The following is a 13,068-nucleotide window of genomic DNA, read 5'->3' on the forward strand; positions in this document are numbered from 1 at the left end:
GTATTTTGTTAGATTTATATATACGTCTTTTATTTTGGGATGGTTGTTTTGTAAGTGGTATTTGTTTTTTGTTTCTTTCTTTCCAATATACCAATGTTCATTGCTAGAAAGCAATTGATTTTTGTATACCTTATATCTTGCAAACTTGTTAAAGCATCTTATTAGTTCCAGGGGTGGTTTTTGAAAAAAAAAAAAAAAAAAAAAGTAGATTCTTTGGAGTATCCCACAAAGACAATTATACCATCTGTGAATAAAGACAGATCAATTTCTTTTTGTCCTATCTGTAAATATTTTATTAGGTTAAGGAAGTTCCTACTAATTCTTAGTTTTTTGACAGCCATTATCATGAATGAACTTTGACTTTTCTCAGATGATTTCTGTGCATCTAATATTATAATTTATGGTTTTTCTTATTCATCTGTTAATATCATATGGTCAAATGATACATGATATGCTAATATGACTGATATGATTATATGTTTTTTAAATTATTTGTGAATATGATTAATTAATTACATAGATTGGTTTATGAATGTTAAACCAGGCTTGCTCTCCTGGCATGATCCCCACTTGTTGATTTCAGGCTTGAATACAGTCCTCTTCTTGTAATCTGCAAATGGCTTATAATTTTAATTTAAACTTTTATCATTAAACTTTTACTCTTTTTGCAAGGTTGTGTCATCTTTATATTCTTAGCTTGAATAATGAAAAGATTCTATACATCCTCTTACTGTTTTGCTTTTTGTTTTAGAGAGAGAATGGGAGAGGGGGGAGGGGAAGAGGGGCAGAGGGAGAAAGAGAGAGAATCTCAAGCAAGCTCCAGGCTCAGTGTGGGACCTGATCCCATGACTCTGGGACTATAACTTAAGCCAAAATCAAGAGTTGGATGCTCAACCAACTGAGGCACCCAAGCTCCCCACCCATCTTTAAAATATAGAAATGCATAAGTTTTTAGCCCTATACTCTACAAAAATATTTATACCATGACTAAGAATAATCCTTAATATATCAAATAATTGAGCTATTTTTATTGCTGTTATAGGCAATTTAATCTCAAATATATCTATTTACCTCAGAAACATCTTAATGGGATTTCTGACATATTGAAATGATGTACCTGGTTTGTTTATACAAAAAAAATGTATTAAAGAACTAATAATACACCTCTGTCCTAAAAAATAACAAGCTGAACAGACTGAAAAATTAAACTATTCCTGGTCCACAAGAGAGGGAGGGAATGGGGCAAACCACTGATCCCAACACTGAAGAGACAGGGGAATACAGGGAGTCCTGGGTTACTGGCATAGAGACTCACACGAGGAAATTGAGATAGGCACCAGAGCCTGAGAAGAAAGCTTGAGCTTTAATTGATGCATTGCTAGAGGCTTGGTGTGGAACAAGTCTGAGAGAGAAAATTGTGCAGGGACTGAGTCATACGAAGGTCCCACAATATTTTGAGATTTACCCCCAGAAGCCTGACCATGTTCCAACAGTAAATATCAGAGAAAAACCTCCTCCTGCTTCTGACAAGGGAAGGGGGGGGGGAAGTTACCATGTTGAAATACACCAGAACATTCTGCTTTTTTTAAAAATGTTCATTTATTTATCTTTGAGAGAAAGAGAGAGTAGGAGCAAGGGAGGGGCACAGATAGAGGGAAACAGGGAATCCCAAGCAGGCTCCACGCCCAGCACAGAGCCTGATGCGCAGCTCGATCCCAGAAACCATGAGATCATGATTTGAGCAGAAATCACGAGTCAGACACGTAAATGACTAAGCCACCAGGCACCCCCAGAACATTGTTCTTAATAAGGGCTGCCCTCAGGAGAAGCTAGCTAACAAGAGTCTACCTTGCTAGGGTATTATCAGAACCTAACTCACCTAGGGAAGGGAAATACCAAACTCCAATTAATTTTAGCCTTCCATGTGGGGAAAGGGAAATACCCAACTCCATCCCACTCTAGCCATTCCATCCCACCTATGTAATCTGAGAAACACTTGTGAAGTTCACAGTCCAGAGACATACTCACCAAAAGACTGACCCTAATCATAGGACTATGGAATGCTTCCCCTCTTCCCACACTTAATCACATTATTAAAGGCCTATTTACAGCAATGGGATATTATTCAGTACTGCAAAAAAGAGTATAAAGCTATAAAAAGACATGCAGGAAATTTAGATGCATATTGCTAATCCAAAAAGGCTATGTATTGTAAGATTTCAACTATATGACATTCTGGAAAAGGCAAAACTATGAGTAGAATAAAAGGATCAGTTGGTTGCCAGTGATGGGGAGGGAGAGAAGGGATGAACAGGCAGAGTACAGAGGATTTTTAGGGCAGTGAAAATATTCTGCATATTATAATGGATATATGGATATATATCCATATATATTGAATATATATTATCTATATGTATTGAATATATTTATATGTAATATATATATTCAAACCATTGAACATACAACGCTGAGTGTATATCCATATAACGGATATATATATCCATTATACACACACACACAGACACACACATACATATTTAAACCATTGAATATACAATGCTGAGTGTGAGCCCTACGGTAAACTATAGTTTTGGGTGATTATGATGTGTCAATGTAGGCTCATCCTTGATAACAAATCTACCATTCTGGTGAGTGATGCTAATAATGGGGGAGATCATGCATGTGTGGGGGCAGGAGGTGATGGGAAATATGGGAAATCTCTGTATCTTCCTCTGCATTTTGTTGTGAACCTAAAACTGCTAAAAAAAAGTCTTTTAAAACACTAGTAAGAAACTACTAAATTATGAAACTGTCACATCGAGTTTTTAATGCAAGACTTGATCTACAAAACTAGGGGAAAGGCCATAAAACACAAATTAATTATGAAGCGTAGCAATTTAAAACACTGAAAGCAAATTTATTTTAATGAGAACTCAAAAGAAACTTTCATAGAGACACAACATCATACTTCCATTGAGTACTTGGTGCAAAAAAGTTAGTTTGGACTTCTATTAACAAGTGGTAGGAGCTACCCTCAAATGATGATTCAAATTGGGAAATACTACTTCATCACCTGTTGGAGACAAGTTGCAAATAGAATCATTAAGTATGGTTTGTAGCTATTTTGTTAACAACCTTTCCTGGCCACTCTTCTATAAGCACTCTGCTGGTCACTACCTCTTGAACAAGCTCTTCCTGCAGATCCCACTGAAGTTGTAGATACTGTCCTTTTGATATGGCTATTTTTATTTCACATTTACTAAGATCAACATTGTGGTATTTCTATCCCATTATGTTCCTGTTCTTCTCTCTTAAACAGAGTGAAACATAATCCATGTCTGTTATTGTTCTTGTTTGTGGGGATCTCTATGGATTCCACCACACCAAAATAACCACTTGGGGAATTAATCAAGTTAAACTCTGAGGCACATAACAAAGTCTGCAAACATGTAAAACAAATAAAATAATGCCTGGTATCATCCAATGGGGTAAGAAATAATAAGTAGTATTTAAAAACTGAATTTCCCTCCCTCCCACACAATCAGTTCTATTCAAACCTTTTTTAGTTGAGATGTGTTACAATTGAGTTTTAATAAGACTTAATTCAACTTACATTATTAAACTCTTACTTTACTTCAAAATATTTACTTTCCAATTTAGAAAGTAGTATAGTCACGATCTCTAATATTCCATTTGCCAGATTTGAATACCATAATTTAGTAGGATGTTATTTAATAAGTATTAAGGAAGCAACCATATTTTAGTATCTTTTTTTGCATTTGCAAAACATCAACATTAAAATATTAACTACAAATGCTCAGAAGCTGATCATTTATTCAATATCTGGAACCTGGCTGAAGCCAATAATTCTCAAGTTAGAATAGCTAAAAACTATCAAATATGCAAATAAATCACTTTATACAATTTCAGAATCCTCACAGTTCTTTTCTGTGATCTACCTTTTTTCCCCTCTAATAATTAGTGACAACCTTACATAAATCCATTTGCTTTAGAATATACCAAATTATGGAGTGCCTGGGTGGCTCAGTTGGTTAAGTGTCTGACTTCAGCTCAGATCATGATCTCCCAGCTCATGAGTTCAAGCCCTACGTCAGGCTCTATGCTGACAGCTCAGAGCCTGGAACCTATTTCATACTCTGTGTCTCTCTCTCTTTCTGCCCCTCCCTCACTAGTGCTCTGTCTCTATAAAAAAACATTAAAAAAATTAAAAATATGAAATATATAGAATATACCAAAATATGTAGTATCTATCCCTCTGAATGTTAGATATTTCCTTTACAGGTTACATAACTGATTGCACTTAGTTATTAGGAATTCATATGCTCTGCTTAATTTTGTGTATTTACTTATATCTTAGTCAAAAATTCACACATTCTGGAATTGTTGGCTTATTTTCATATAAATAACCACACTTCTGGAGAATAGCCATAGGCAAAATAAAACAAAATAAAATTATTTTACATCTCTCTTATCATTGTGTTCTGATGCCTTCTTAGTCCTGGATGATATATTAGGTAATTAGACTGGAACTGAAATGGTTATATAACTGAATTAGATCTAGGAATCCAAATATTTTTGCTTAATATATTCATGTGAATGACTATGGATTCACACATTGACTTTTTTTGCTCCTTTTGCTTATATCAATATTTTGATATAGTAAACTACCTAATTCCTGGGAAACACAACAGGAACACCACGTTGAAAAGTTGGGGATATCCTAGTGAGTAGGCAAAACCAATGACCTGAACACAATGGCCTTGATCATTTGTTCAAAAGATATTAGGCTATGTTACTTATTTTCTGTACTATTCATTTGAGCATACTGTATCTTCTAAATATTTAAAAACATAGGAATTTTAAACTCTTGTGATTGATTTGTTGCAGAAATGGTGATAGACTGAAATCTGAATTATTATATGTATTTGTAAATGTGTAACTTAATTTTATTATAGCCTTAAGTAAATTGCATAAAGTATAATCCTAATTAATATGAAAAATAAGTACTTTTATTAGTATTTCCTAAATTATGAATCCTGAAGGCCATTTTTAATTTAACATTTTTACTTTTATCCTGATTAATTCTATTGTCATTTACTATTAATTATGCATACAAATTAAGAGAATATTCCCTGAAGGCAATTATTACAACAAAAATCTAAGTTTTGTGAGACCACTTTACAAATCAGAATATTGTCTAAATAGCTGCTGAAATTATATATATGGAGAGCAAAATAATTTAGATAAAAGGAAGCAATAATAACTACAACTCTCTCAGTGATTATGAATGCACAAAACTCACAATGAATTTTATTTCATATAAGTTTTCAGTAAAACATTGCTTCATATTTGACTCTTGAGAGTTTATTTAAGTTTCAGACTACTAAGTTGTTTTGATTTAGGATGCTGTACCTGCAGAAACTGAGACAAGGACTTAAACACAGGCTGCTTATTTGGGAGGTGATGCAAATAAGCAACAATGAAGAAGTAGGGAAAATGAAACAGGGACGTAAGAGAGTCATCTAGGAATATACTATTTAGTTCTTTGCCACTGTGTGTAATGGTGCTCAGTCCCACTGTAGTGGTTTTAAAACTCTTCATCCTTTTCAAAGCAAAGACCCTAATTCTTGTCTCATCGAGTGTAGGCTCTACTTCATAATTCATTGCTAAGGTGTAGCCAGCATCTGGTCAAAGTGTGGCTTCCTCATTCTTCTCTCTTTGGTTCTCTCAGGCAAGCCAACTGCTGTGTCATGAAGATACTCAAGTATCTATGAAAAAGGCCGTATGGAGAAGAAGTAAATTCTCTGGCCAACAATCACATGAGTGTACTTGGAAGAGGACCTTTAGCCCCATACAGGTCCTTCATATGACTCACCCAGCTAATGACTTGACTGCAACCTAATGAAAGATCCTGAGCTAGAATCACCCTGATAAGCCACTCTTAAATTCCTGAATCACAGAAATGGTGAGATAATGAATGCTTGCTGTTCTAAGCCACTGGACTTAGTGGGGGGGCAATTTGTTATATAGCAATATGTAACTATGCATTCAATGAGGACCATCTGAAGATGTGTGGAGAAGGCACAATAGAAGGTGTTCTGGAATGATTGAGAACCAGAGCAATTGTCCACTGACTCATACTGCCCATTAGTCAAGGGTTGTCCCCATGGTATTAACATATTCATAGTCTAGATTGATTTATGAGGGGCTAATGGGTGTGTATGCTCACTGAGATCCCTCAGCTTCCAAAAAAAAAAAAAAGTATAAGGTATAACAGTAGAGGTTGAAGTGAGATATAGTAAATGTGTTTAGGAACTTCCCAGCACAGATGCAATGGGATAAAAGCAACGAAAGCAACTGCTACAAATGCCACATATGGAGCCCCAACCTATTTTGTATGTTAAATAACTTCCTAAAAATAAAGAAAAAAAAATGGGAAAAAGAAATCAATACACTTAAACTACACTGTGATCTTATGTTAAGAGAAAGTTTTTTCTTCTACATTCTGCTTTTAGGAATAATTCATTTAACATAAAATAAAGAAGACTCTTACCCTGGGAATTATTTTTAAGAGATAATATGCAAACAACCAGAACCAACCTGGGCAATGAAACTTATCTTAATCTATTATAACCTGTACCACTATGTCTATATTACTCTATTATGATCAGAATGATTTTATCAAGGCAAAATTCTCAATTATTATTCAGAAACTTTGCTTATTTATAATAAACTGCTATATTCCAGCTCGCAAAATACTATTATATAGTAACAATGGGTAAAATTTCTACCTATGTACAAGGCATGTTGCAAGATCATTTACATACATTTGTCAATCCCCAAAACACGATACAAGATAGATATTATTTTTAGGCTACCAGTGATTGGAACTCTCTATTTGGCCTAAATTTAAATTAAAAAATTCACTACTTGGTATTTACCCAAAGAAAATAAAAAATACTGATTTGAAAAGATACATACATGCACCGCTATCACAGTATTATTTACAATAGCCAGATACAGGAACAGCCTATATAACATCCTTAATGAATGGATAAAAAAATATGAGGGGTGTGTGTGTGTGTGTGTGTGTGTGTGTGTGTGTACACAGAGAGAATAATATTACTTAGCCATGAAAAAAAAAAAATGAGATCTTGCCATCTGCAACAAAGTGGATGGATTTAGAGGGTACAATGCTAAGTGAAATAAGTCATTCAGAAACAAATACCACATAATTTCATCATATATACAATTTAAGAAACAAAACAAATGAATAAACAAAAAAGAGATAAACAAAAAAAATGAAAGCTTAAATACAGAGAACAAATTGGTCATTGCCAGAGGGGAGATGAAAAGGGGGATCGGTGAAATATATAGAGAATTAAAGTACACTTATCTTGATGAACACTGAGAAATGTATACAATTTTCGAAACGTTATATTATACACCTGAAACTAATATAACTCTGTATGTTAATTATACTTCAATTAAAAAAAAGCCACTTGGCAGGCACAATTTTAGGAGATTTCACTGGAAACAATATTCCCCATTCCAAATCCTGATGCACTCAGATACCCAGGTATGGAAGAATTTTCTGATGAAATCTTTTTAAAGTTTTATTTAAAGTCCACAATTTCTAGTACTGGAATATCCTAAATAACATATTCAAGAAATAGTTGGATTCTTCAGGACCTTTCCAAAATTAAAGAACACATGACTTTACGAAGAAACTCATTTGATTTTTCAAAAGTTCTATTAGCAAAAAGTAAATTACCTTGAACCACCATTATTTTTTTTACATGCAAAGTGTCAAACATTTTGCCAGAGTATCATTATAGTGATGACAAATACCTTTTTCTTATTCTTCCAATCACTGTATGACATTCTCTTAACAGCAGAAACCCATGGGCTTTCAAATCCATGTTCTAAGCCTTTGAAAATACATTTTATTTTGTCACAAAATTTTCCCATTTCCTTGGGAAACTTGCTAACATTCTCAACCTATTCCTTATGAAGCAGTGTCCAGACCTCTGTTATGACTACACATCCCTGGAAGAACAGTTTCTTCCAACAACCAGATTTTTCCTCCTACCCTTCACTCCCATATTACATTTAACAGATGTCTTATATGTTCTGGCATTTGTCTCAGTATATGGATACATATATGTATGTTGCTAGAGAAATTAAGGTCATCTCATAAAGAGATAAAGTTTTGTACTACTTTTCTGTGAATAAACAGTAATTATCTGAGTAATGTTGGAGAGATGGTGTGTTAGAGCTGTTTAACATTCCACATTTTAATATTTCAAATGTATTTTATTTCAAGAACTATGTACACATGAGCCATATGGTATATATGTATGTTTGTATTTATATCTATCTATGTACATATGATGAAAGCTATCACAGAATTATAAGGTGTAAAAAAAACTAAAAAGAGGATCATAATTTCACATTAAATTATGAAAAAGTCTTAAAACATTAAAATATATGCATTTCCAAAGTTTCCCTGAGGTTGCACAAAAATACACTTAAAACCCTCAACAAAGTAGGGATAGAGGAAACATAACTCAACATCATAAAGTTCACATACTAAAGACCCACAGCTAATATCATTACCAATGGGAAAAACAGAGCTTTTCCTATACAGTCAAGAACAAGACAGGGATGTCCACTCTAACCACTGTTATTTAACAAAGAAGTGGAAGTCTTAACCTCAGCAATAAAACAAGAAAAAGAAATAAAGGGCGTATAAACCAGCAAGGAAGAAATCAAACTTTCACTATTTGCAGATGACAGGATACTCTATGTAGAAAACCCAAAAACTCCACCAAAAAAATTATTAGACACGAATTCAGCAGAGTTGGATATAAAATCAATGTCCAAAAATCTGTTGCATTTCTATACACCAATAATGAAATAGCAGAAAAAACAAATCAAGGAATTGATCCCTTTTACAATTACACCAAAAAATATAACATACCTCGGGATAAACCTAACCAAAGAGGTAAAAGATCTATGTGTTAAAAACTATAGAAGACTTATGAAAGAAATTGAATAGGACACAAAGAAATGGAAAAACATTTCATGCTCATGGATAAGAAGAACAAATATTGTTAAAATGTCTATACTATCCAAAGCTATCTTCACATTTAATGCAATCCCTATCAAAATACCACCAGAATTTTTCACAGAGCTAGAACAAACAATATTAAATTTGGAACTGCAAAAGACCCCAAATAGCCAAAGCCATCCTGAAAAAAGCAAAGCAAATCTGGAAGCATCCTGATTCTGGACTTCAAGCTATATTACAAAGCTGTAGTCAACAAGACAATATGGTAGTGGCACAAAAACAGACATATATATCAATGGAACAGAATAGAGAACTCAGAAATGGACCCAAAACTATATGGTCAACTCATCTTTGACAAAGCAGGAAAGAATATCCAATGGTGGCGGGTCGGGGGGGGGGGGGGGGAGTCTCTTCAACAAATGGTGTTGTGAAAACTGGACAGAGACATGCAGAAGAATGAGCATGTACCACTTTCTTACACCATACACAAAAATAAACTCAAAATGGATGAAAGACCTAAATGTGAGACAGGAAACCATCAAAATGCTGGGGGAGAACACAGACAGCAACCTCTTTCACCTCAGCTGGAGCATCTTCTTTTTTTTTTTTTTTTTAATTTTTTTTTTAACGTTTATTTATTTTTGAGACAGAGAGAGACAGAGCATGAACGGGGGAGGGGCAGAGAGAGAGGGAGACACAGAATCGGAAGCAGGCTCCAGGCTCTGAGCCATCAGCCCAGAGCCCAATGTGGGGCTCGAACTCCCGGACTGTGAGATCGTGACCTGAGCTGAAGTCGGACGCTTAACCGACTGAGCCACCCAGGCGCCCCTGGAGCATCTTCTTACTAGACACATCTCCAGTGGCAAAGGAAACAAAAACAAAAATGAACTATTTGGACTATCAAGATAAAAAGCTTTTGCACGGTGAAGGAAACAATCAACAAAACTAAATGGCAGCCTGTAGAATAGGAGAAGATATTTGAAAATGACATATTGGATAAAGGGTTAGTATCCAAAATCTATAAAGAACTTATCAAACTTAACACCCCAAAAGTAAATAATCCAGTTAAGAAATGGGCAGAAAACACAAACAGACATTTTTTTCAAAGAAGTCAGCCAGATGGCTAACAGGCACATGAGAAGATGCTCAACATCACTCATCATCAAGGAAATACAAATCAAAACCATGATGAGATGCCAACTCGCAGCAGTCAAAATGGCTAAAATTAACAACACAGGAAACACAAAATATTAGTAAGGGTGTAGAAGAGGAGAACCCTCTTACACTGTTGATAGAAATGCAAACTGGTGCAGCTACTCTGGAAAACAGTATGGAGGTTCCTCAAAAAGTTAAAAATAGCACTGCCCTATGACCTAACAGTTGCTCTACTAGGTATTTAGCCAAAGAATACAAAAATACTGATTCCAAGGGGCACATGCACCCTGATGTTTATAGTAGAATTATTAATAATAAGCAAACTATGGAAAAAATACAAATATCCATCGACTGATGGATGTGTGTGTGTGTGTGTATATATATATATATATATATATATATATATATATATATATATATATATATATGAGAGAGAAGAGAGAGGGAGAGAGAGAGCACGCGCGCGAGAGAATAGAATATTACTCAGTCATCACAAAGAATGCAATCTTTCCATTTGCAATGGTGTGGATGGACCTAGAGTGTATTATGCTAAGTGAAATAAATCACTAAGAGAAAGACAGTACCATATGATTTCACTCATGTGGTGGAAGTTAAGAAACAAAACAGATGAACACAGGGAAAGGAAAAAAAAAGAGAAAGGGAAGCAAACCATAAGGGACTCTTAACTATAGAAAACAAACTGAGGGTTGATGGAGGGAGCTTGGTAGGGGCTGTGTTAAATGGGTGATGGTCATTAAGGAGGGCATGTGTGACAAGCCCTGGATATTGATTACATGTAAGTAATGAATCACTAAATTCTACACCTGAAATCAATTTTTCTATATATGTTAGATACCCAGTGTTTAAGTAAAAACTTGAAAAAAACAATAAAATAAAATGGGTACTTTGTTAAATAAAATAAAATTATAAGATTTTGGTTTCTGACATGCCCCCAAACCTAAACATACCCCATATTTTCTTACTGCATCCTTTACTTCTCCTTTGATTAATCTTTAATATATAAATTATTATCCTTTGAATGGCTTCTCATGTAATCATTCTTATTTTCTCTTCTTCAGTTTTAACTAGTCTAGATCTAACGTCCACAGCATAGTTTATGATTGAAGCAATTCTCCAATGGAACTTTTGTCAGTTTTATAAGATCCTGAATCCTTGGTAAGAATTTAAATTCTACTTTTAAGTTGGTTTCCTTTATATTTATATTGCATTTTCTGCCAAGGGGAAGATTCATGATTCCTCAATTTGTTTCCTCAATTTGTAGGTAGTATTTACTTAAGAGGCATGTTTGAGTTGGGGTTAATATTAAAAGTGAATTTTTAAATTTCCTATACAATTCTATAGCAGCAGGATTTAGAAAATTTGCACTAAATAAGAAATACCCAGAGAAAGAAAGATCCCTTGTAATTACTTAACAGTAAGAACACGCATTTTAAAAATTACACTTCTTAAGGCACCTGGGTGGCTCAGTGGGTTAAGCATCCGGCTCTTGATCTCAGCCAGGTCATGATCTCAAAGTTCATGGGATCGAGCCCTGCATTGAACACTGTACTGACAGCATGAAGCCTGCTTGGGATTCTCTTTCTTCCTCTCTCTCTACCCCTCTCTGCTCATGCTTTCTCTCTCTAAAATAAATACATTTTAAGAATTATATTTTTCTACTTTCCTTTTTAAAAATATAACAAAAGAGTTGCATCATGGCATTACATATTTTCCATCTTGCCACAAGGCATAACAGAGAAATAGAAATGTATAAAGTATATTTCTTTCTAGATAATTGCTTTTTTGGAGTTTAATTTTAAGCTAATTAAAGTTTGGACGTATATTCGAATTCAGCATGGAATCAGAAATTTCTGAAATTCTTTAAAAGTCTTTATTGTTGTTAATATAGCTAAAATGGTTAAAAATTCTCAAACATGCATGTCTTTTATAATTTTCCAGGAAATAATAGAAGTGAATTAGAAAACTGACCACTCATCAGCCTAAATCAGATCATAATTAATAAATCACTGCATAAACTGAACTTTAAGAAATGCCTGTGGGATTTTTTATATGCAGATAATTTATTTCTCTCAAGAGCATCTATGGTTTCGATTAGGCTTATTAAAATGCTGATTAACTATTCTGACCTCTACTTATTTACCAAACTGTATATTTCCTGAGGATCATTCGTTCTGGTTTGCAATTTTGTTTTTAGAAAACTGAGTAAAGAAAAAACAAATCCAAGCTCCAATTATAGAAACTGATTTATGTAGTAGAGTCACATTTACGCAAAAGAAGGATAATGAAAAATGTCATGAACTCTATGAAACTCATAGCTGTGAAATTACTATAAAATATTTTCATTTTTCATTTCTAAAATAAGTACACAGCAGTGAGAGAACATGATATGTGTAAGTGCTTCTCAAACTTTAATGTATATATACATACTAGAATAAATTTCTAACAGACTGTTTCTTTTCGAAATGATGTTTAGTTATAGAAAGCTACATCTTGCTTCCCCAAAGAAACTATAACCAGGTTCTCTATTATACTTAAAATACTGAGAATTTCAATTGCGTTTTTAATGAAATACACAAATTAACAAATTTAATATTTATTAAAATCAGTAAATATATACTTTTAAAATTATAATTATTAAGATCCGCTAAATGTCACACAACTGGTTACTTTACCTTTACAAGAAAAAGCTACTGTCTGGTCTCAAGCAAATTCTCTCCATTTTTCATGTTCTTTTAATTTTTAACATTTGTATTACTTTGGTGTTTTAGGACACTTCTAGAAGGAGTGAATCATCCAGC

The 13,068-nt window shown here is 33.9% G+C and overlaps 1 protein-coding gene across 1 annotated transcript in view; it reads right to left on the reverse strand.

Annotated features, from left to right (window-relative positions):
* EYS (eyes shut homolog) overlaps window positions 1–13,068 on the reverse strand; it is a 1,764,056-nt gene that overhangs the window by 795,239 nt on the left and 955,749 nt on the right.

The sequence above is a fragment of the Panthera tigris genome, chromosome B2 (assembly GCF_018350195.1).
Source record: "Panthera tigris isolate Pti1 chromosome B2, P.tigris_Pti1_mat1.1, whole genome shotgun sequence".
Taxonomy (NCBI): Eukaryota; Metazoa; Chordata; class Mammalia; order Carnivora; family Felidae; genus Panthera; species Panthera tigris.